Genomic DNA, 26,890 nt, shown 5'->3' with positions numbered 1-26,890 from the left:
CAGTAGTTCTTTCAGAGATGGGCTTGAGGGCTAGGTATAGGATTCTGAGTTCAAAGTAACCTGTCTTAATAATTTGAAGACATTTTATACACTGCTGGTGCCCCACTCAGATCCCCTTTACAACCCTAGGTCATCCATCCTTCAACTGTTGTGAGCATTGGCTCACTCTTGCCCCTCTAAAGAATCGCAGTCAGAGCTAACTCATTTGGTAAATTACTCACCTATTTCCCCTAGGGGCAGGCTCCAGCCAGTTGCTGGCTGATAGAAGAGTTCAAAAGGCTTTTCCCTTTGCTTCAACATGGGGACTACCTGGGAGAATGTTCATGCTCTAGGGCTCTCTGTGGGATACAGTGAAGCCAGACACCTGCAGATGCCACTTACTTACTTCCCCTGCCGTATTCCATCTTCCTTACTCCCTCTCTCTTAGAGCACTGCCTTAATAGCCATGTATACCCAAATTCCTGTCTCAGGCTCTGCTTCTGGGGAAGATGACTCAAGACAACATTATTTCATTGTCAATTCTATTATTTCATTATTTCATTGACAGTTTCTATTGTCCCATGCCCTCATGCTTAGCCCAGGACACAAAGCCTACTGTGCCTTCAGAAAATGTTCACCAAATGAACAAATGAAGTCATCTTTCTTGCGCAGCATGCTGATCATATTACACTTTCTCTCCAATCCTAACTTCTAGTTATGAAATTAAAATTCCTGATTTTGGCTTTAAATCTTATTCCAGTGGTTGTTCATATCAAGCCCATCTGTTTTTGTTTGTATACTTTGATTTTTTTTTTACTGCTTTTATGATCTCAAACACAAATTTTTACACCCAAATTACATATGAACAGTAACATACTGCTTGTACATTGTGTCATGTGTCTTATTTCCTTAGCTAAAATACAATTTCATGGTCTTTATCTTCTCTGTTTTGATTAGGACCTAGCACCTTTCTAGTTGCACTGTGCTCAACCAATAATTGTATAATTTTATATGACAGCTTAACTAAAAGGGATTATATTTGGAAACAAATTTTCTCTTAGAGAATACCTTTTTTCTTTCTTTATTATCCCTGGATCATTAATCCCTATTTCCATAGCAACAGATTATAAAATAAAGAGGATGATATAGTCTTTACTTTTAACAATGGGAAAGAGAAGGATTCTGAGAAGAAAACTTGTAATTGCAAAATTATAAATAAAATGAATGAATCAAGCAGAGGGTAAGAGCACAGAGAAAAATAAATCATTTCTAACAATGTTAATAGTATTATTTTACTTCAAGATGATTAAACTAGCCAGCTGGATTAGAGACTCAAACATTAGTAATGTGATAAGCTTCAGAAGCTGAAGGCAAAAAGCATTAAGTCAGTCCCATGGGTCCTTGCTGGCTTCAAAGCAGTGGCCTCTATTTGATCAGTGAGGGCAGGGGTACAGAACCTAAGTTCTTTAATGATTTGCAGTATCATCAAGTCCCCAATAAGCCTCTATTTGAAAGTTGCCTGAGGTGACTTTCTCTTTAATTTGCAAAAAGTGTTCAATATCCAAGTAGTGACAAATTGAATCTGGCCCATAAAAAGGGGAGATTTTTGTGACATAAAACAAGCTTGTCTTTGGAGACCATAAGGAAAGGGCAGGACAACTTTCAGCAGTTGGAATTCAGTGGGTGTTCCTTTAAGCTTTATGTGGTAAGGTTTATGCTTTATGTGGCAAATTTACAGATTACCATCAAACAGACTTTCTCGTCATTGAACATGCTCATCTTTTTTTTGAAGCTGAGAACTTTTGGTTGGAATAAAGAAGTGCCAAAGGGATGAGACCATGCCTGAAACTCAAAACTGAACCAGACTTGGGGGTGCAGAGATTCAGAAGAGGAAGCAGTGTGGTTGGGGCACAGGGCATGCTGTGCAGTCTGCTCTGGGCTCCTTCCTTGGATCTTGGCGTGCTCAGCTGTGAAATAAAGAGATTGGGTAGTTAGCATGATGATCTCTAAAGAGCACTGAGTTCAGCGATTCCACAGTTCTAATAAAATCAAAAGCTATTATTCTCCATATTGCTAGTTGGAATTTTGCTTAATTTCATTATTCTTCCTGTCAACTATAGTGCTTTTCTGGATACTAGTATATTCTGGATACTAGTCCTTCGCTGATGATGCAAATATCTTTTCCTGCTCTGTGGCTGCTTTTATTTTTTATGGTGTCTTTCATGAACAGAAGTTCTTATTTAATGTAGTATGATTTATTAGTCTCTATTGTTACAGTTTCTGCTTTTTATGTCTTGTTTAAGGAATACTTCTTTATCCTGAGGTCGTAAATATATTCTCCTTTGTTACTTGTATGATGTTATGGGGTTTTTCCTTACCACAGTTAGATCTTTAATCCATCTGGAATTGATTCTTATATATCATGTGATATAGAGGTGCAATTTAATATTTTTCATTTGGATAACTTACTGTCACATTTATTGAAGACCTACTTGTCTTTTCCTAATTAAACTGCCATACTACCTCTCTTCATTATAAATTGTCTGTATATTAGTGTATCCTTTTCTGGACTCTCTCATTTTTTCTATTTGGCTATTTCTGTGCAAATACTACATTATCTTTGTATTAGTCCATTTTCACACTGCTGATAAAGACATACCTGAGACTGGATCATTTATAAAGAAAAAGAGGTTTAATGGACTCACAGTTGCATGTGACTGGGGAGGCCTTACACTTACGACAGAAGGCAAAAGGCACATCTTAGTAGTGGCAGACAAGAGAGAACGAGAATCAACAGAAAGTGGTTTCCTCTTATAAAACCATCAGATCTTGCGAGACTTATTCACTACCACCAGAACAGTATGGGGAAAACCGCCCCCATGATTCAATTATTTCCCACCAGGTCCCTCCCACAACAGGTGGGAATTATGGGAGCTACAATTCAAGATGAAATTTAGCTGTGTGGGAACACAGCCAAACCATATCAATCTGATTTGCTATAGTTTCATAATAGGTTTACACATCTGTTGGAGCAAGCTCTCCTAGTCCTAATTTTTTTAACCATCACAAATGAATGTTAAATGTTATCGAATGATATTTTTCAGTACCTACTGAGATGTTCACATTGTTTCTTTTACTCTAATCATATAGTAAATTATACCAATAGATTTTTTTTTTTTGATGGAGTCTCACTCTGTCGCCCAGGCTGGAGTGCAGTGGTGCGATCTTGGCTCACTGCAACCTCTAGGTTCAAGTAATTCTTGTGCCTCGGCCTCCTGAGTAACTGGGACTACAGGTGTGTGCCACCATGCCTGGCTAATTTTTTTTTGTTGTTGTTGTCTTTTTTAGTAGAGACAGGGTTTTTTCATGTTGCCCAGGCCGGTCTCGAACTCCTGAGCTCAGGCAATCTGCCCGTCTCCGCCTCCCAAAGTGCTAGGATTACAGGCCTGAGCCACCACAACTGGACCAATTGATTTTTCTAAGGTTAAAATAAATTTTCTTCCTGCAATAATCTAACTTTGTCATTGTATCAGTTACTTATTGCAGCAAAATAGACAACCCCGAATCTCAATGTCACATGCATCTGTATTTATTCCCAGGAATCTTGAGTCATCTAGGTACTGACTGATCTAAGCTGGGTGGCTTTGTTTCAGGCTGTGGCAGCAGGGGCAGCTCAGCCTCTCACTGTATACATGTGGCTGTACTGGGGCAACTGTACTCTGCATGTCCCTCACCCTTCTTGGATCAGGAGACTAGAAAGGGCACATGCTTCTCATGGCATGGTGAGGCACTATCAGGAAATAAACACTGATCTAGAACTATTACCTAATATTCAAACTTTGTCTAAATCTCACCATTGGCCCTCTAGTAGCCTATATTTCAAAGGAAAAAATATTTTTCTGGTCTAGGATCCAATTTAGGACTCGGTATTACATTTACTTGTCATATTTCTTTAGTCTCTTTGACCAGGAACATTTGCTCAGTCTTTCTTTCATGTTCTTAATATTTATGAAGGGTACATGCTATTTCTTTTTTGTATATCCTTTTGTGGATATCATGTAGATATCCATTTATTTCGTAAATATGTAAAAAAATCCTTTAAATTTTTTAAACAATCTAAGCAGGTTTTTAAAATACAGTTGAAAAAATATGTTTCTTCCACTTACATATCTCATCCATTTACATTTGTTTTTGTAGTTATTAATATGTTTGGATTTATTTTTACCATCTTATCATGGGCTTTTTATTTGTCCTACCTTTTCTGTTTCTTTTTCATTTTTTTCCGTGGATTCTCTTGGATTGAGTATTTGTTTTTTTCATTCTATGTTCCTCTTTTACTAATTTAGAAGTTATATACTTTGTTTCTATTCTTTTAATTGTCATGCTAGACATTTTAGCATATATATTTGGCTTCTCAAGTGCTAGTCAATCATATTGTCACCCTCTTTTCTAGCAATACAATTGTCTTAAAATGCGTGAACTCTATTCCATTCCTGAAATGTATTATTTTTGTCATGCATTTTAGGTTTATTTTATCTTTATTTTTAATCCCACCAGATAATAATATTATTATTTTATCTCTATATTTATTTTATCTCTATATTTATCTCAATGTTTATTTAGTTTTATCTATATACTTACTGTTTTCTTTATTGATCTTTTCTTTTTTCTTTTTGCATCTTAGTTCTTTCATCTGGGATCAATTTCCTTCTGCATAAAATATATTCATTAGAATTTCCCTTACTGAGTATCTATTTATAGCAGTCTATTAGGATATTTTTGTTTAAATATGGCTTTCCTTGTCCCACTTTTTGAAAGATGTTTAAAATAATTAAAAAAATTTTTTTTTCCTCAGCCCTTTGAACATACTGCTCTGCTTTCTTCTGGCTTTCATTGTGTCTGTCCTTCAGCTGAAGTTTAGTTGTCTTTTCTCTCTGGCTGTTTTTCAGATATTTCTTTTGTCTTTTTTATTTACAGATTCCCTGTGATGTGTTTAGCCATGAGTTTCTTTTTATTATTAAGCTTAGAATTCACTGAGCTTCTTCAATCTGTGGAGAAGTGTTCTATTATTTCTGAAAAATTTGCAGTAGCCATCAATCCAAATATTATTTCACTTATCCTGTTTCTTGTCCTTTTAGAGCTCTGGTTTGACATGTCTTTCGATCTCTGTTTTATCATTTCTATCGTGATCATTCTATGCTGCATTCTGGATGATTTATTTGGATCTATCTTTCAAATTCACATGTCAGCTTTTCAAATCTGTCTATTGAGTTTTAAGCTTTCTTTATTGTATTTTTAAATTTTTAGAATTATATTTGTTTTTTTAAAATCTGCTTCATTTCTATGGTATCTTTCCCTTTCCTTATATTTTAAATCACTTTTAAATTTATTTAGACATAAAGCCTTTTAGACATTTTTAAAAAGGTCTGTTCTATTGGCTTTTGCTCTTCATACTGTACTCTCTCTCTCTCTCTCTCTCTCCCCCTCTCTGTGTGTGTGTGTGTGTGTGTGTGTGTGTGTGTGTATAGATATGGTTTGGCTGTGTCCCCACCCAAATCTAATCTTGAATTGTAGCTCTCACAATTCCCAGGTGTTGTGGGAGGGACCTGAGGGGAGGTAGTTAAACCATGGGAGTGGGTCTTTGCCATGCTGTTCTCGTGGTAGTGAATAAGTCTCATGAGATCTAATGGTTTTATAAAGAGGAGTTCCCCTGCACATGCTCTCATCTTGCCTGCTGCCAATGTAGACATCCTTGCTCTTCTGCCATGATTGTGAGGCTTCCCCAGCAATATGAAACTATGAGTCCATTAAGCCTCTTTTCTTTATAAATTACCCAGTATCAGGTATGTCTTTATTAGCAGCATGAGACAAATACAGTGTTTACTGTGGCCTCATATTTTTGTGAACTTATTTTTGCATGAATTCTTTCAGACTGTGATAAAACTAATACTCCAAAGAGGATTGAATTTGTTTCTGCCAGGAACCTGGAAAACTACCAGCCCAGGACAACTTTAACTGACTTCTTGGCTTGAGATTTCTTGGCCAAGAAGTGTGAATTTGGCATGCAAAACTGTGTGAAGACTGACTTATGCTTAGTATTTTTAGGGACGAGTCCCGCTCTTTCCAGTGCTAAATTTTTAATTAGGCAATCTTGCTTTTGGTGTGTTGGGTGGCAGAATGTTTTTCTACTTCACTGTTATGATGGAAGTGTGACCGTTTGCAGTCTTAGTTTTATAAAGGGGGACCTCGAGTGAATGTTGGGCTTTGTTTTCTCCATTCTGTAGCTTTATAGAGATGGAAAACACAAAGGTGAAGTACATTCAGTTTGAAAAATGGTCCACAAGGCACAAGATGGCTTTATTTCTCTGATTACCTCTTCGGGTCTACTTTCATCAAGTTCCCTTTACTAATTAGCCAGGTAACTAATGTATTAAAATCTTTTTATTGTATTTTACCCAGTATTTTGATTTGTTTTCCGCAGGAGGACCAAGCAGGTACTTTATTCATCACACTGATGGAAATAGAAGTCCAGATACCAATTTGAAATTATACTGGGGAAAACTTTACTAATTACTAGTTAGCAATTGACAACCAGAATATGAGATGTCTGATAATACTTTTGATGGGGTTAGGGCTAGGGTTAGTAATAACTGTAGGATTAATAATAACTATAGCAAACACAAGTATTGTAAATATGTAGAAAAAGAACAAAGCAGTACCCAATCATTTTTTTTTTTTTTTTGAGTTGGAGTCTCACTCTGTTGCCCAGGCTGGAGTACAGTGGAGTGATCTCGGCTCACTGCAACCTCCGCCTCCCAAGTAGCTGGGAAAAATGTGTGGCTTATATGTAAACAGAATTTAGAAGCCTTGTACTATGCAGAAGAAAGAGAATCATTATTCAGAAAGTGGATAAAAAAACCATTGATTCATTATTGTTAACCTTGTGCCTAAGTCTTTGTAAATGGAGTTAAATTAAATTTTGCAAGATTATTGTCATGAAAGAGAGTTCAAGGAATTCTTCTAGGACAGAGTTACTCATGGGCTACATGCAAATTTCATAGTTTGAAGTCACCCAAGAGCAGCTTAAATTTAACATGGCAATTTCTCAAAATATTATTTTCTTATGTGAAGACCCCAGACTAAACACAATCATTTTTTGCAAACAGCATGTCTGTTTCATTTCTGCTCTCTGTTGAGTCTTTGTGTTTTAAAATGCCTTTGCTTTCATGTGAGACATCACCAGCAGCCTTGTGGCTGGGTGGTAGAATTGCTGCTGCTACATCACAGATTCTGCCTTTTTATACTCTTCTTCAAGTATAAAGCACCTTGTATTTCCACAGCTGTTTTAACTTTTTCAAAGTCTGTTTACATGTTTTATGCTTACACCTCTGTGAAGTAGGAAGCACGGGTTTTTCTACCCACCTTGTAGAGATAAGAACAGTGAGCCACACAGAGGTTAAGTGATGGGTTAAAGGCTGCAGCATCCTCCCACTATCCCATGCTGTTTTCCTTCCTAGTGTGAAATTACGTGGGCACACAAGTTCTCCTGAAACAAACACTGAGCAAGGCTATGCATGGCTGCTTGATTCACTTGTGTGATTGCTCTCTTTGGCATGAATGGAGGGCTGCAGGAAAGCTAATTAATTTGTTCAGAGAAAGCTTGTGTATGAGTTCACGTGTTTTATCTATTCTGTCATTCAAACTTTGTGGACAAGTCAGTTTTCATAATGACTTTAGATCACTGCACTAAGACTTACTTGTTTTCCAAATGATTTGGTGATCTGTTCACTTAATTTATGCCAGATGCTTTCTTACTGTTTAACTGCCACCTGCAAAATAACATTTAATATGAAGATTTTAGTTTTAAAATTGTTTTGGGCTCTCAAATCAAAAACTTGCAAGACTGGTTAAGTTGCTTTTTGTTCATAGCAAACATACTTCTAGCTGAGAAGCAGGGACTTTTACAAGTCATTTGCTTCATTTAGAATAAACTGTGAATTATCCCAGTGGTTATGATGATGTGATTAAAAAATTGGGGGAAGAAATAAAGGATAACCTGTTTGCATCTTCTTTCTCTTTTGAGAATTCCTATACAAATATCTTAAAAGATGAGATTTTTCTTTTTCTTTTTTTTTTTATGGGAGCTGTATTTATAAGATACAGAACCTGATTGAATATGATGGCATACAAGGAATTCATAAAATATTGGTTGATGGGAAATTATTCATTACAGAGATAATCAGAAAACTGATAATGTATCCTACATTATTTAAAAGGAAATTTAAGAGAAATGTGACTGAGCAAAAAGGGCACAGAGTAGTGGTCAAACACATCCATAGTTTGTCTTTCTGTATTTTGTCCTGCAACTGACCCTTTGGAAAGAGTTTGGTCTCTACTAAACATTTCATGGCAGAAAGTAGATGTGATTCACCCGTATGTCTTCTTGGTAGTAGAACTCTCATTGAAAATTTTTCAGCTAGTCTGTAATTATTGAGTCTTAAAAACAAAATGGAATAATTTGACAATAGTGTCAAATTTGAGAGGTGCTTTCTTTGAGAAAAATATTAGCTACCATATATCTGTTTCTAATCATTAATCCTTGAATATATGCCTATAGTATCATAAGATGGTGATACAAACTTCCCCAGAATCTTATACCCACTGAAGTATCAGTAGGATTAAAAAGCATGGCAGCATTTTGAAGGACAGTGAGCAAATTACATGACATTGTGATAAGATTGTCAGGGCTACTTGTCCCCAACTTAAGGACATGTAAGAATACCTAATGTATCCAACCAATATTTGACTTAAAGTAAATGAATAAAAGGTTTAGAAAAAAATCTCATGAGATGATCAATTGTATTACTTCTGATCAAGCTACACCATAAACCTTTGTGTTGAGATAATCAACTCCTGTCCAAATGGGCTGGGAGAAGGCATGTCATATGGGCAAGATGAGGGTTGGTTTACTGGAGGAGACAAAGCTTGAGTAAGACTTACTTAAAGGATGAATCTTTTTTTTCTTCATTTTTTCCCCTTCTTAGATTTTTAAAAATGAGATGTAATTTACATACCATAAAATTCACTCTTTTAAAGTGTGAACTTCAGTGATTTCAGATATTCAAGAGTTGTGTAACCACCACCACTATTTAATTCAAACAAAATTTCACCATCCCAAAAAGAAACCATGTACTTATTAGCCATCATTTTCCATTCTGCATTCCCCACTCAGTCATTAGAAATTACTGATCTACATTCTAGTTATATGGATTTGGCTATTCTGGATATTCCATATAATTTAAATAATACAATTTGTGATGTTTTGTACCTAATTTCTTTTTTTTTTAAATTAATTTATTATTATTATACTTTAAGTTGTAGGGTACATGTGCATAACGTGCAGGTTTGTTACATATGTATACTTGTGCCATGTTGGTGTGCTGCACCCATCAACTCGTCATTTACATCAGGTATAACTCCCAATGCAATCCCTCCCCCCTCCCCCTCCCCATGATAGGCCCCGGTGTGTGTTGTTCCCCTTCCTGAGTCCAAGTGATCTCATTGTTCAGTTCCCACCTATGAGTGAGAACATGCGGTGTTTGGTTTTCTGTTCTTGTGATAGTTTGCTAAGAATGATGGTTTCCAGCTGCATCCATGTCCCTACAAAGATGAGATTTTTCATTGTACATTTGGCAGAGCCTTATTCCTTCTATTTTATCCGAGATTTCCATTTAAATTTTTTATCCAGTTTTCTAGCATGTGTTCACAATTTTGTCATTTGAATCAATTTCCTTCCTCAGGAATTAACATAAATCATAACGTTTTCTATGAATAAGAACTTCAATTCTAAAATCTGTTTTTGACTAATGATTAACTTCTCTTAATCCTTTGATAATTCTTATTGTTTTCATCCAGGCCATGTAAGTTTGTTCCCATTTTTCTCCATTATGATGTTCTAAATCAAGATGCAAACCAGAATATTAATTTTTCATATAAAATAGGTCTTACCTTTTTATGTTTCTACTAGCTGTATTCAATTGATTCACTGAAAATGATTCCTGGCTTTAGTTTTTGCAGAAAGAAAGTAACAAGGCAAACTCACTAGCAGGCCAGGAAGGAGCCAGCAGCAGACTCTTTCTCAATAAAGGGGTGCTGGAGGTCGGTAACTAGGTCAGCAAATAGGATCTGGGAGGACTAGGATTATCAGTGACCTTTTACTAGTTGAGCGGAGGTTGTGTAAATGCAGCCTAGTATAGTGCAGAAGTGCTGAACCTGGGGACAGATCTGAAGTTCTGGGCCTCTTTTTGCTGCTTTCTAGTTCTAGAACCTTGGATAAATTTCCTAATATCTCTGAACTTCACATTCCTAACTCATGAATAGGAATAATAATACTATGTCTCAGAGTCATTTTGTATATCAGTTATCTGGTGCTAAGTAATAAACCATCTCAAAACTTGGTGGCTTAAAACACAAGAATTTATTTGCGTACATTTGGGCTGGATTCAGCTGGGTGATTCTTTTGTTGATCCTTCCTGGGGCCCCTCATATAGACACAGTGATCTGGGGGTTTGACTGGAATTGGATGATCCAAGCTGGCCTTACTCTCATATGGCAGTCAACTGGGACTATCAGCAGAATGCGTCAGTTCTTTGGGTGGCTGCTTCTGCAGTGGAGACCAAGTTTCTTACATGACAATGACAATGCTTTCAAGAAGGCAAATCCCAATGTGCAAGTGTTTACCTATCCTCTCCTTGTGTCATATTTGCTGATATCTTGTTAGCCAAAGTAAGTCACGTGGCCAAGCCCAGGGTCAATGAAAGAAGGAACGATGCTGAGGGTAGAGGCTTCGTTTATGTGAGACCATTAGTGTAATAATCTGTACACTCTGTCAGTCAAACGTGACAATACCTGGGAAATTATTTTTGAAGTGTTACATCAGTGTAAATGTTGTATGGTGTGTTTCTGTGTGTGTATGGGTGGTGGCAGTTGGGGAATGGTGATGGGGAGGCATGTACCTGAAAACCTTAATAGACATTGAATTTACGGTCGTGGAAATAATTGTTTAGTTTTACCTCTGGCTTTCATAATTACATTAAACATATTTATCTCAGGTGCACTCAGGAGTATAGCATGCTGGGACCTGGGTAACGGGATCAGTTGGGAGGGGAAGAGATGTGAAGCTTGGAGAAATGGGCTCAGCTACAGAGAACTGCGAATCCAACGCTCAGTATTTCAAAAATTTACCAAATTGATGGATAAATTGGTCACTCTTCAGAACATAGAGGTTCATTCTAGGTGAGTTAATTTGAAAGTCAGAAGGGTAGAGGTCATGAGAGCTTTTCATACACCCTGACCATAGAGGGAGATTATGGAGATGAGGATCCATCTGAGGCAGAGGAATGGGAACTAGCCCTATAACTAAGGGGATTAAGGTGAGGACAGGAGGCTTAAGAAGGCAGACACCAAGGCAAATGCCTATTTCTTTGGACTAGACAAAAATACAGGAAGAGGAGGACAAACAGCATATGAATTTGGGAGTACTATGCTCAGGGCAGTGTTAGTCAGGTGTGTAGACTTTACCTGTCACGAGTGCCCTTAAAGTTGGTCTTCAAGGAATCTTGGAATGCAGGTGGAGGGTGGGGGGCGGGTTGTGGAAGCTTTGCAACCATCCTGAGCCACTGGGTGTCAGGTTTGAAGGCAAGGCCGACAGTGAGGCTGAGGCTATTAAACACGCTAAGTTGGGATGAACCTGAGGACGAGGTGAAAGTGTCAGGCATTAGTGGGCACAGGTAGGGACTTTTAGAAGGCTGACACAAATGCCTGGTAGGATATTGGTTCTCAAATGTCAATAAGCACAGGAACTTCCTGGTTAAAAATGCCCATAGCTGAGCTTACCTCAGAGATTCTGATTTTAGTGTATCTTACATGGTACCCAAGAATTTGTGTTTTCAGTAAACAGCTTAGTATTGATGATCTAACCTGTGCTGTCTAATATGGTACACATGTAGTTATTTCACTATAAATTAGCTAAAGTTAAATAAACTTAAACAATTAGTTGTCTACTGGTCAAATTTCAAGAGCTTAATAGCCACATGTAGCTGGTAGCTACTGTATTAGACAGTGCAGAATTAGAATATTGCCATCATTGCAGAAAGTTCTACTGGACAGTGCTGTTTAAGCCATCAACTCTGTGCTTCAGTTTCCTTTGATCACATCTGGTTCTGCTAGGTTTGGTGTCCCTATTCCAGGTCCATAGCCACATCTACTTCCTAGAGAAGCAATCCATAATGTGCATGCTGTTTCAGGACCACGGACAATAGCACACATGGCTATCCCTCCCCTCAAATAGTTTTGCTCACACTGTACTTAAGTCTAGGCAAGTGAGAAGCCAAGAATGGGTGGCTAAAGAAGGAATCCAAGGCAGCAAGCAAAATAGACACAAGAGACTTTGACCTATACTGAAAACTTCACTCCACAATCCCATTTTGTTTGTTGCATTGACTTTGGTCTCTACCCACATCAGCTCTTCTCCTTAAAGAGAAGTAGGGGGAAGGGAAGTTTGAGCTGCTATTTAAAATATATCACTAAGAAACAACATACATGTGTAGGGCAGTGAGGTAGGAGATAAACATACGAAGAGTCAACCAGGATTAAATTCTGAGCTACCATTTACTTGGGTGCAACCATGGGAATGTTACTTAATCTCTCCAAGTCACAGTTTTCCAATCTGTAAATGTGTACAGTTTTCCAATCTGTATAATAATATTATGATAATATGGAATGAGCCAGGCACAGAAAAACAAATATTGCATGTTCTCACTCTTATGTGGGAGTTAAAAAATTTGATCTCATGGAGGTAGAGCAGAATGATGATTATCAGAGGTTGGGAAGGGTAGGGGGAGGGCATGATGAAGAGAGGTTAGTTAATGGGTACAAAAATACAGTTAGATAGAAGGAATAAATTGTAGTCCTCAATAGTATAATGGGGTAACTATAGTTATCAATAACTTATTGTATATGACAAGATCACTACTAATAGAGAAGATGTGGAAGGTTCTCAGCACAAAGAAATGGTAAATGTTTGAGGTGATGAGTGTACCATAACCATGATTTGCTTAACAAGAGATGCATACAACATATGCATGCATTGAAATATCCCAAGTACCTTATAACTATGTAAAATTATGTACCAATAAAAGAAAAATAATATTATGATAATAATGTAATAATAATACAAGTGACAAAATAAATGTAAAGCACTGAACGTAAGACCAGAAACCTAGTAGGCATTCAACAAATATTAGTTCTATTTCCACTCTTGGTAAGTTGAACTTCATACTTCTAATGAGGCCAGCCCAAACTTATTGTACAGAGTCTGCTCTCTGGTGGCAGTGTCTATATTTAGTGACAGAGATGACTTAGTAATTTTTTTTTTTTTGTGATCTGGCCCCAGGTAGGGTCTAGTAAAGCGATGTAAATCAAGTACTCAGAAAAACGTGGAGGTGTCTCAAAGATCTGCAAACAGAATTCCAAATGGTTATCTGGAGTTAGACTATCATAGCAGATTCTCATTCTCCTCCCTCTTTTCTTCTTCTTTCTTCTCCTCTTCCTCTTCTTCCATCATCCCCTTTCTTCTTCTGTTACTTCTTCCTCTTCTTCTTTATTTTCCTTTTCAATTTTTTTTCTTTCCACATCCTTCCCTTTCCTCCCCCTTATTTTTATTCTCTTCTTCTTTTTTTTCCCTTCTGCTCCTACTGTGAGAACTGCAGTATGTACAGAATTAGAATCTGGTTTGTTACTGGTGCACAGGGAGTTTTTTCAGTGCAGTGTTTTTCAAAATCTCAAACAGTAATGTGCAAATCTATTTGAAAATAGAGTTGGTTATATTATTTTCCAAAGATGTCTCTTTTATGTAGGATTCTGTGTTTAAACTCATCAAGTAAAGATCAGTTTAAAATTGTGCTTTGAGTTTTAGTGGCTATATAATATCTTTATTGAATATTGTGTTTCTAGTTAACTGTCAGCAAGAATATTTACAACTGACTGCTAGTCTAGAACATTCACCTCCATCAACCTCTGTATTACTGTAAGGGTAGTAGCTATATGGATGAATCTATGTTCTAATCAAGTTTCAAATAGCAGAACACACTCCTTGAGAGTCGAAACTTTTAAAACGATGGTCTTTTGGAAACATTACAAATTTTCTCATCTGTGGCAGGCATTGCTGTGTTAAAGTTGTTATAATCAAATACACACACACACACACATACACACACACATTTTATTTTTTGAGATGGAGTCTCGTTCTGTCACCCAGGCTGGAGTGCAGTAGTGTGATGTCAGCTCACTGCAACCTCTGCCTCCTGGGTTCCAGCAATTCTCCTGCCTCAGCCTCCCAAGTAGCTGGGATTACAGGTGCCCACCACCACACCCAGCTAAGTTTTTTGTACTTTTAGTAGAGACAGTGTTTCACCATGATGGCCAGGCTGGTTTCGAACTCCTGACCTCAAGTGATCTGCCTGCCTCAACCTCCAAAAGTGTTAGGATTATAGGCGTGAGCCACCGTGCCTGGCCCAAAAGCTATATTTTAACTGACATAAGTATAAATAAAGCTCTTGGATTATAACAACTTTAACACATTCCATAATAATATGGGAGCAACGGAAGATCTGAACTCAAATCCCCATCAGGTCATTTGCCAGCAGTGCAATGTTGAGCAAGTTGTTCAACTTCTCTAAGCCTCAATGTCCTCATGTATAAAGTAGGAATAGTTCAACCTTGCATGGATGTTCTAAGGATTAGAGATAATATACAAGGCTTAGCACAAAATGGTAGGATTGATTTTATATTACTTAAGTTCCCTATGGTCTAGGAAAGATTTAGGAAATCTAGTATTATATTAATAATGATAATGAGTGTTACTAGGGAATCCTATTTAATACTACTAAAGGCAAGCATAAACCCTCATCATATATCTTGATTTTGTTCTTTACTTTGAAAATAGTTATCTTAAGCATATGTAATAGAAAATCACATGATTTGCGAATGTATTTTTTATAAAATTAAAAAGAAATGGAATATGTCAAGAATATGTCAAACTACCAATTTTTTAAATTTTATTTTTGAGATGGAGTCTTGCTGTGTCACAAGGCTGAAGTGCAGTCATGCGATCTCAGCTCACTGCAACCTCTGCCTCCTGGGTTCAAGTGATTCTCCTGCCTCAGCCTCCCGCGTAGCTGGGACTATAAGCATGCACCACCACTCCCAGCTAATTTTTGTATTTTTAGTAGGGACGGGGATTTCACTGTTTAGCCAGGATGGTCGCCCACCTTGGACTCCCAAAGTGCTGGGATTACAGGCTTGAGCCACCGAACCCAGCCAAACTACCAATTTTTTGTTCTTTGTTTATCTATTTTTGTAGAAAAACCAGCATGATTAGATCTGAGTTCTAAAACATAACTTTGAGGAAAGTGTTTAAAAAAAAAAAAAAAAAAGCAGAGTTTGGGAGAGAGTTCCTAGAGATTCAAAGGTCATTTATTTAGAAGGTTGTCTCTTAGAATTAACAGAGATTGTGAGCTCTGGACATAAGACACATTTAAAAAATAATATTTCAGAAATATAATCAATAAGACTTAGTGAATCGTTGCACATTGGGACGAGGTAAAGAAAAGTTGATGCCACTAATCTAAAAGGAGGAATTCAAAAGGAGGCTCATAAAGAAGGTGAGCTTTTCATTTGGGAATGTATTGATTTTAGGACATTCAGGTGACTGTCCAGTGAACTGTAAGCCCTGGGCCAATAGGCTCTCAGTAAATATAAGACACAGTGTTCCTGTGGGGATAAATGAAAGCTCCCAAGAATGTACAGAGAAGAGAAGAGGGCACAGGACCAAACCCTGAGAAGATTCATCCTTTGTGACCTGTAGAAGAGGAGTTCACAAGGGAAACCAGAGGAGGAAGAGCAGAGAGGGAAGCTGGAGAAGGTGAGGACAGATTTTACCCACTTCCAGCTCTGTAGAGACTGACACTAGTCTCATGTGGCTTCTAAGATTTATTGTTTCCCTTTTCTTCACTTTCTCCATTGCTTGTTTTTGTTTTTAATTTACAAATTTCATTTTTATAAATCGGCAAAAACTAATTGTATGTATTCATGGGTGCACAGTGATGTTTTGAGGTATATAATGTATAGCAGTCAGATCAGAGGGATTAGCACATCCATCATCTCAAACATTTATCATTTGTTTGTGTTGGGAACATTCAATATCCTCCTTTCAGCTATTTGAAGCTATATAATGTATTCTTGTTAGCTATAGTCATCTTACAGCGCTAGAGAACCCTAGAGCTGCTTCTTCCTATCTAGCCGTAGTTTTGTACACTTTAACAAATCTCTCCCTATCCCTTCCTTCCCTTACCCTTCTCAGTCTCTAGTATCCTCTTCTCTACTTTTTACTTCTATGAAATCCACTTTTTAAAGCTCCCACGTGATTGAGAACATGCTGTGTTTAACTTTCTGTTCCTGGCTTATTTAACTTAACACAATATCCTCCATTCATGTTGCTGCAAATGACAAGATTTCATTCTTTTTTTACGGCTGAATAGTATTTCATTGTGTTTGTGTATATACACCACATTTTCTTTATGCATTCATCTATTGTTGGACACCTAGGTTGATTCCATATAATGGCTAGTGTAAATGCTGCTACAATAATCATGGGGGTTTAGATATTTCTTCAATATAATGATTTCCTTTTCTTTGGATAAATCCCCAGTAGTGGGATTGCTGAATCATGTAGTAGATCTATTTGTATTTTTTTGAGGAACTGCCACACTGTTCTTCATAGTGGCTGTGCTAGTTTACCGACAGTGAAAACTGCCATTTTTTAAAAGTTTCACAAGTGGAGAAAAATACTTTCTTATTAAATTGCTGTAGAAGCATAATTTTTCTTACCTGATGCATAACCACTGTTTCATTTTAATCTGGTAAAAGCGTGACCTCCAGGAAATAGATTTTAATTTGCTTTGTTTTGACTTAATAGTTACCTGTTGAACTAAGAACTATTAGGACCTTGATACGAGGGAGAGAGATTTGTAATGTTAAATTCTTCAGTTATTTTGACATTAGCTTATTGTTAAGGGGGGAAAACCCCCAAGAAGCTTTTCTGCTTTGCTTTTATGCCAACAGGCAGAAATAAAATATATCTCACTTGGATTTTTCTAGTTACCATATTTATTTCCTTTGTGAATGCAGAAAACTGATAATTTTAGAAATATTTATTTGCTCTAGCGTATCTATTAGCAAAATAGAATGCATTATCTACATGCATTGTTTACTTTTCTAATGATTTTGTTTTTCTACACTGGGGCAGTGAAATTTCCCATCCCCTTTCATTACATCTATCTGCAATATCAAGCTATAAACATGTTTTTCCTGTTCTTTGTACATGACAAATACAGACACATTTACTTACAGTGGAGACTATGGTTACTCTTTCTATATAGATATGATGAATCTTTTGCTTCTAAAGTAACATATCTCACAGTGGCATGTGGTGGTGGTTTAAAAAGTGAGATGCAAAGGAAAACTTGAGAATAATATATTTTAGCAACATTAGTTAAAAAATAAAAATGTTATTTCATGGAGATTTAATAGAAAAACAATAACCTATCTTTTTGTGTGACAGATCTTCAAACACATATTAAAGCACATTGACCTGGTGTATTAATGGACCTTCAGTGGGAGCTGGCCAGTGTAGGAGCAGGGACATCAATCACGGTAGTTCATCCTGCCCAGTCATGCTGGGATGAATGACAGGAAAGCAATCGACAGATAGCTGCAGTGTGGCTAAGTAGCTGTGAGTATTGAAACGTGGTAGGAGAACAACTGAGATAGTTAGCTGTGTAAAGAATGAACTTTTAGTCAGAAGAAAAACAGTGAATTAACTCCCACCTAGGTCAAGAGATAAAATGCTGTTGTATTCTGGATGCCCTTGTGTGTTCCTGTCAGATCACACCCCTCTTCTTCCTGGCTGAATTCCATGTTTGATCACATTACTTCTTCATAGTTTTATCCTCTATGTTGCATTTAAACTACTATATTGTTCTTTTTTTCCTATTTTTATGCTTTATGCAAATGGAATCCTAGATTGGGATTCATCTTTGGCTTACTCCAGTGTCTCGGTATTAGATTTCATTTTTTTTGTTTTAAGATTTTTTCGTGTTACTATTTATTTATTTTTTCTAGATTCAGGGGTACATGTTCAGGTTTGTTACATGGATATGTAACAGATAAATACCTATGATTCCATTTGTATAAAGCTTAAAAACATAAAAAATGAACAATGTGTTAGTTAAAATACAACATTGAGGATAAAACTATGAAGAAGTAAGGTGATAAAACGTAAAACACAAAATTCAGCCGATATACAGGATATATTGCATGACGGTGACGTTTGGGCTTCTAGTGTACCCATCGCCTAAATAGTGAACATTGTACCCAATAGGTACTTTTTTTAGCCCTCTCCTCTCTCCTCCCCCTTTGGAGTCCCCAGTGTCTATTATTATTATTGGATTTTCAAGATTCATCCTTGTGGATGCATGCTGTTCCACGTGTTTCATTTTCACCTCTGCGTATTCCAGTGTATGAACACACTACCACTTAACTATCTGTTCTACTATTGATTGACATTTCTGTTGTTTCCTGTTTCTTTGGTGTTACTAACAATGAAGTTACAAATACATGTACACGTGCATGAGTGTCCCCAGGAAATTTATCTGGTATTGGAAATACTGGGTCACCCAAGATATGCTTTTGAATAAGTGTGTTCCAAACTGATTGTAATGACTGCAGCAATGTATGCTTTCCTCAGCTGTGTAGGAGAGTTCCTATTGCTTCAAATTCTTGCCAGTACTTATTTCTCTACTACATTTGTAATGTGACTGTAGGCTTCAGAGTCATAATGAACCTGGTTTCGAATTCAGGTCATGGTTTGTGATGCTAGGCTAATAATCTCTGCTTGCCAAGTTCTTGTAATGATTATGTAATGCAATGTATTAAGAGATGCCTCTGTTAGTCTATTTGGGCTGCTATACCAACATGCCATAGACTAGGTAGCTTATAAAAAACACAAATTTATGTTGCACGGTTCTGGAGGCTGAGAAGTCCAAGATTAAGTCACCAGCAGATTTGGTGTCTCATGAAGGCCTGTGTTCTGGCTCACAGATGGCACCTTCTTGTGTCCTCACATAGCAGAAGGGGTGAGGGGTCTCTCAGGCTTCTTTTATAAGGCACCAGTCCTATTCATGAAGGCCTTTATGACTCAATCACCTCATTGAAAGCCTTGCTGCTGCTGCTGCTGCTGCTGCTGCTGCTGCTTCTGCTGCTGCTGCTGCTGCTGCTGCTGCTTCTTCTTCTTCTTCTTCTTCTTCTTCTTCTTCTTCTTCTTCTTCTTCTTCTTCTTCTTCTTCTTCTTCTTCTTCTCTTCCCTTCTTCCTTCTTCCTTCTTCCTTCTTTCTTCTTTCTTCTTTCTTCCTTCTTCCTTCTTCCTTCTTCCTTCTTCCTTCTTCCTTCTTCCTTCTTCCTTCTTCCTTCTTCCTTCTTCCTTCTTCCTTCTTCCTTCTTCCTTCTTCCTTCTTCCTTCTTCCTTCTTTCTTCTTTCTTCTTTCTTCTTTCTTCTTTCTTCTTCTTCTTCTTCTTCTTCTTCTTCTTCTTCTTCTTCTTCTTCTTCTTCTTCTTCTTCTTCTTTTTGAGATGGAGTCTTGCTCTGTCACCCAGGCTGGAGTGCAGTGACATGATCTTGGCTCACTGCAACCTCCCGCTCCTGGGTTCAAGTGATTCTCCTGCCTCAGCCTCCCAGGTAGCTGGGACCACAGGTACCTGCCACCATGCCTGACTAAATTTGTATTTTTAGTGGAGATGGAGTTTTGCCATGTTGGCCAGGCTGGTCACCATCACCTTGGGGGTGAGAATTTCAATACGTGAATGTGATGAATGCATATTCCATATGATACATATACATGCATACATATGGGTGAACTGAGGAACAGAACACTTCAATATGTGCCTGGGAATATTCTTTTTGTTGGGTTAAGAACAGGAATATTAAGGTATGTAGAATTAGTTATCTTTTTTTTTTTTTTTTTTTTTTTTTTTTTTTTTTTGTATTTTTAGTAGAAACAGGGTTTCACCATGTTGGCCAGACTGGTCTCGAATTCCTGACCTCAGGCAATCTGCCCATCTCAGCCTCCCAAAGTGCTGGGCACCCAGCCACAAGGTTTTTTTTTTTTTTAAACACGTGGTAAGGTCATGTCTATGAAGCATAAGTTAGTGTGGCTCAAACCTGTCCAATTTCACTTCTGAACAGCCTGGAAACTTCTGAGTCTTTTTAAATTTTTTTTCTGAGACAGAGTTTCACTCTGTCACCTAGGATGGAGTACAGTGGCATGATCTCAGCTCACGGCAACCTGTACCTCCAAGGTTCAGGTGATTCTCCTGCCTCAGCCTCCTGAGTAGCTGGGAATACAGGCGTGCACCACCATGCCTGGATAATTTTTTGTATTTTTATTAGAGACGGGTTTTCACCATGTTGGCCAGGCTGGTCTCGAACTCCTGACCTCAAGTGATCCGCCGGTCTTGGCCTCCCAAAGTGCTGGGATTACAGGCGTGAGCCACCACGCCCAGCCTAGTTACCTTTTTTGATTGAAAAAGAATTTAGTCCAGGAAAATTTAGTTCTGGCTTTCCTTAAATGCAGACGGGGATATCTTTCAGTTCCTGACAGTTTTTTTTTAAAGGGCATCTGTGGTGAATTAAAGATGGCCTCAAGTTATTTAAAATTCCCGCCATTGAGAGGCCCATTTCTTCTCCCTTTGAATCTAAGCTGGCCTGGATTACTTTGATCAGCAGAGTACAACAGAAGTGACATGATGCCAGTAGTGAGCCTGAATTTTAAGAGGTCTGACAGCTTCCTCTGTTCTTGGCACCTGATCTTTAGTCAGCCCTCAGATAAGAAGTCTAACTACTCTGCTGAAGTAAACATGTGGAGAGACCCTGATATTACATAGTGAGGGAGAGGGGCTCAGCAGAACCCAGCCTTTTGCAATCTCTGCAGAGACATCAGGTACATGAAAGAAGCATCATGGACACTCTGGCCCAGCCCAGCCACCAGCTGAATAGCACGAGTGACCCCAGTTGATGAGACATGGAGCAGAAGAATCACCGAGTTGAGCCCTTCTCAAATTTGTGACTTGTAAAATTATGAAACAAAGTGGATGCTGTTTTAAGGCACTACATTTTATAGTAGCTGTTACACAGTTACATAGCTAGAAGGGCAGGTTTTCAGGCAATGGTGGCTGGGATGGCACAATGCCCCATAATTCTGCTCCTGGCTCAAGTGTATTCTCATGTCTAACTCTAGAAATGGAGACCCCTTGTATTTACAAGGACCAATAGCCATTCTAGCAGTGACTTGTGGGTTTTATTCATACCTTGAGAACTTAAGAACTGCAGTATTTGGCGGACACAGATGATCTTTCCAACTCAGCCTGGGAAGTAGTGCCAATGGATACATAGTAAAAAGCTTAGATGACTTCCATGATGTCAGCCTCAGAATGTTTAGGATTTTTTTTCTCAAACACCCTATCTTACTTTAATTATATTTTATTATTTGGTAGTTAAACCCTGCATGGGCATTTTCCTGTTTTTAGCTAAAATGTTCTTATAGAGTAGTACTTCCTTTCACTGAGATAAAAACTACATCTTTTAAGCTTTGAGTTGCATCCTCTAGGTCTGGGATATTAGGATGTAGTGAAAAAGTCTATATTACCATATTTACATTTCTATGAATTTACAGCCTTCAAATCCCCAAAATTGCCATATTTTGGTCTCTTGTTGTCATAGATTTTCATTGGCTTTCTAATACTTTCTAGTAAAATAATTGGTTTTACTTCTCTAATTTTTCTTTAATTTTTAATATGTATTTTTTTGAGGCTTGGCAATTAATGTATGGGATGGAATAATTTTGTGTTCCATGTTCTGTCTGATCCTAGCATTCTGTTGGGTTTATGATTCACAGGAGCCTGTTGGACTGATGTGGTGACCCTCTCCCTTCCCACTGATTATGGATATTCCCAAAATATTTCTCATTGGCAGGGATCCTACAAGTCTACATAACCCTTTCTTTTCCCCAGGGGTTTGAATACTGTCTTTTAAAGACTCAGTTTTTGCATTGGGACCCAGTTCAAATAGCACAGAACCAGATTAGTTCAGCACCATAAACCTGTATCCATCAGACTTTGAGTGTCACCTCTGCCGGGTGATACCTGCTGAACTTGCCACCCAATCAAATTAAATCCTCTGGAGAGAACCTCGGCATGGAATAGATGAGCACCCCTGGTGATTCTGCTGTCTAACCCATTCCCTTGATCTAAAAAAACACTTTTAGAGAGCCTAGTTTCAACTTATTTTTACTTCCTTATGGACCATGTAGTTGAGTCCAGGGTGATTCCAAAGCTCATCTAAGTGAAGATAGATTTTTTTTTTCCCCCAGAAAACTAAAAAGCAAACAGTCAATCCATTATTATGGAAATGTTCAAACATACACTGTTTTAGTCTTAGTCTGTTTTCTGCTGCTTATAACAGAATACCTGAAAGTGAGTAATTGATATAAAAAAAGAATTTATTTCTTACAGTTACGGAGGCTGAGAAGTCCAAGTTCAGGGGAGCCACGTCTGGTGAGGGTCTTCTTGTTGACTGGGACTTTCTAGAGTCTGGAGGCTGCACAAGTTATCACATGGCAAGGAGGTTGAGCATGCTGACATGTAGCTCAGGTCTCTCCTCTTCTTCTTATAAAGCCACCAGTTCCTCTCCCATGATAACCCATTGATCCATTAACCCGTTAATCCATCAATTCCATTACCTTTCAATAGCCCCACTTCTCAATACTGTGCCACATTGGGGATTGTTTCAACATAAGTTTTGGAGGGGACAAATATTCAAACCTTAGCATACACAAAATAAAGAGAATAGAAAAGTAAATGTCATGTACCCATCACTCAGCTTTAACAATTATCAGTATATATCTAATCTTACTTCATCCATGTTCCTAGCCACTCCCACCCCTAACTTCTCCCCACAACCCCACTGAATTATTTGAAGCAATCCAAGATATCCTATAACTTCATTTATAAATACTTCAGTATTTACCTCTAAAAGATAACAAATTCTTTTTTAACCAGAATACTATATCATGTCTATAATACTTATTAATATTTTCAGGAAACAGTTTAAAGTATTCCAATAAAATAACTTGAGCTCCTATAATAGTATTAATGTAGGCTTAAATGACTTTTCCTAAAATGCATTACCTATCTTTATGCACTCAGTATGAAATCATCCAGCAATTCATCTTCATCCACTTGACATACACTATTGAAGGAAGTTTAAAACTTATCTACAAACTCTGCTTTCTACACAGTCACCTTTCTTTATATTAGCATTAAATAAGATCAATTTGAGCACTAATCTCTAGGAGAAGAAATGTTCTTGACACATCTCCACCCAGGGAAAGTTGTACTCAGTATTTACCCTGTCATCTCCCATCCTTATAAAGCCAATTCCCCATCCACATCAAAACATTCGCATCAGAATATTTCTTTCATCCCCTATTTAAAAAAATAAAAGAGAAACTATTATTATCTAGAGGATTTTCAATCAGCTTTACTGAGGTATAATTTACATACAATAAAATCCACCTATTTGATGTGGACAGTTCAATGAGCTTTGAAAAATATGTGCAATCATGTAACAGCCACTACTATGAAGATATAGAATAATTATATCATTCCAAAGAGTTCTCACATATGTCCACCAATACTCTACAGCGTGGCCTATGGTAATGTCCTGTCTGCTTTGTATCACTATAGTTTTGCTATTTCTAGGATTTCATGGAAATGAAATATTTTGTGTCTGGCTTCTTTCACTTAGCCTAATATTTTTTAAGTTCATTCCTGTATCAGTAGTTTGTTCCTTTTTATTGCAGAGTAGTATTGCATTCTATGAATATACCACAATTTGTCTATCCATTCATCAGTTGATGAACACCTGTGTTTGGGTTGTTTCCAGTTTTGGGCTATTATGACTATATCTCCTATGAACATTTGAATATAAGTCTTTGTGTAGATCTATGTTTTCATTTTTCTTGGGTAAATACTTAGGAGTGGAAGTACTGAGTCATATCGTAAGGATATAGTTAACTTTATAAGAATCTGCCAAATTGTTTTCCATAGTAGCTGAACCAATTTGCATTCCCACCAGAAAAGTATGAAAGTTCCAGTCTCTCCATATCCTTGACAATTGTCAATATTTAATTTTAACCATTCTAAGGATTTTGTGTTAGTATCTCATGATTTTCCAATTAGTAATTATGTTGAACATCTTTTCAGATACTTATTTATGTATCTTTTATAAACTTTGTATTGTATCTTTTGCTTATTTAAAAAATCCGATTGTTCATCTTCTTATTGTTGAGCTATAAATTATTTTTCTTCTGGACACAGTCCCTTATCAAATATAAGTATTATGAATATTTCCCTAAGTTTGTGGCTTATCTTTTCATTTACCAAACAGTTATTTTTGAAAAGTAAAAATTTTAAATTTTGACGGAGTTCAGTTCATCAGCTTTTTCTTTTAGAATTTGTATTTTTGTGTTGTATTAAAAAAATCTTTGCCTAACCCAAGATCAATAAGATTTTGTTTGTTATTTTTTTAATTTTTGTGGGTACATGGTAGATATATATATTTACAGAATATGTGAGGGGTTTTTGGACTTTTTTTTTTTTCTTTTGGTGGAGAACAGCGTTTTGCTATATTGTCCAGGCAGGTTTAGAACTCCTGGACTCAAGCTGTCTTCCTGCCTCTGCCTCCCTAAGTGCTGAGATTACAGACGTGAGCCATTATGCCTGACTACATGAGATATTTTGAAACAGGCATACAATGAGTCATAATTGCATCAGGGTAAATGGTATATCCATCACCTCAAGCATTTATCATTTACTTGTGTTACAAACAATCCAGTTATACTCTTTTAGTTGTTTTTTAATGTACAATAAATTATTGTTGATGGGTCATTCTGTTGTGCTATCAAATACTAGATCTTCTTCATTCTATGTATATTTTTATACCTATTAATAATCCCTCTCCCACTATCCTTCCCAGCCTCTAGTAACTATCATTCTGCTCTCTATCTCCATGAGTTCAATTGTTTTAAATTTTAGCTCCTGCAAATAAGTGAGAGCATGAGAAGTTTGTCTTTCTGTGCATGGCTTATTACACTTAACATAATGACCTGTAGCTCCATCCATGTTGTTGCAAATGACAGGATCTTCTCATTTTTATGGCTGACTAGTACTCCATTGTGTATATGCACCACATTTTCTTTGTCCATTTGTCTGTTAATGGATACTTAGGTTGCCTCCAAATCTTGGCTATTGTGAATAGTGCTGGAATAAACACTATCTCTTTGATATACTGATTTCGTTTCTTTTGGGTATATACCCAGAAGTGGGATTCCTGGATCATTTGATAGCTCAATTTTTAGTTTTTATGAGGAGCCTCCAAACTGTTCTTCGTAGTTGTTGTACTAATTTACATTCCCACCAAAAGGGTTCCCTTTTCTCCACATCTTCTCCAGTATTTGTTATTGCCTGTCTTTCGGATAAAAGCCATTTAACTGGGGTGAGATGAGATCTCACTGTAGTTTTGATTTACATTTCTCTGATGATCAATGATGTTGAGTACCTTTTCATCATATACTTTTTGCCATTTGTATGTCTTCTTTTGAGAAATGTCTATTCAAATCTTTTGCCCATTTTTTGATTGGATAATTAGATATTTTTCTGAAAAGCTGTTTAAACTCCTTGTGTATTGTGGTTATTAATCCCTTGTCAGATGGGTAGTTTGCAAATATTTTCTCCCAGTCTGTAAATTGTCTCTTCCCTTTGTTGATTGTATCCTTTGCTGTGCAGAAGCTTTTTAACTTGATGTGATCCCATTTGCCCATTTTTGCTTTGGTTGCCTATCCTTTTGGGGTACTGCTCAGGAAATTTCTGCCAGACCAATTTCTTAGAGATTTTCCCCAATGTTTTATTGTAGTTGTTTCATAGTTTGAGGTCTTAGATTTAAGTCTTTAATCCATTTCAATTTGATTTTTGTGTATGGTAAGAGATAGGGGTCTAGTTTCATTCTTCTGCATATGGATAGCCAGTTTTCCCAGCACTATTTATTGAAGAGATTGTCTTTTCCTCAGTGTATGTTCTTGGGATCTTTGTCAAAAATGAGTTTACTCTAGGTAGGTGGGTTTGTTTCCGGGCTCTGTATTCTGTTCCCCTGGTCTATGTGTCTATTTTTGTGCTAGTACCATGCTGTTTTGGTTACTATAGCTCTGTAGTATAATTTGAAGTCAGGTACTGTGATTCCTCCAGTTTAGTTGTTTTTGCTTAGGAAAACTTTGGCTATTTTGGGTCTTTTGTTATTCTATATGAATTTTAGGTTTGTTTTTTCTATTTATGTGAAGAATGTCATTGGTATTTTGATAGGGATTGCATTGAATCTGTAGATTGCTTTGGGTGGTAATCACATTTTAACAATATCGATTCTTCCAATCCATGATCATGGAATATTTTTCCATTTTTGGTGTCCTCTTCAATGTCTTTCATCAGTGTTTTATAGTTTTTGTTATGAGATCTTTCACTTCTTTGGATTAAGTTAATTCCTAGGTATTTAATTTTTTGTGCGGCTATTGTAAATGGGATTACTTTTAAAATTTCTTTTTCACATTGTTCACTGTTGGCATATATAAACACTATTGATTTTTGTATGTTGATTTTGTATCCTAAAACTTTGTTGAATTTATCAGTTCTA

At 37.1% G+C, this 26,890-nt stretch overlaps 1 long non-coding RNA gene across 1 annotated transcript; it reads right to left on the bottom strand.

The window, feature by feature from the left end:
- Nucleotides 1-779: 779 nt before the first annotated feature.
- Nucleotides 780-10,122, bottom strand: LOC102132630 (uncharacterized). The gene is made up of 3 exons (XR_006696730.2): nucleotides 9,988-10,122; nucleotides 7,737-7,808; nucleotides 780-1,946 (listed from the first exon to the last, which is right to left on the bottom strand). It is a non-coding gene; the product is annotated as an uncharacterized lncRNA (long non-coding RNA).
- Nucleotides 10,123-26,890: the final 16,768 nt, after the last annotated feature.

Source organism: Macaca fascicularis, chromosome 3, assembly GCF_037993035.2.
Source record: "Macaca fascicularis isolate 582-1 chromosome 3, T2T-MFA8v1.1".
NCBI classification, from domain to species: Eukaryota; Metazoa; Chordata; class Mammalia; order Primates; family Cercopithecidae; genus Macaca; species Macaca fascicularis.
This window is presented reverse-complemented; position numbering and strand designations above follow the sequence as displayed.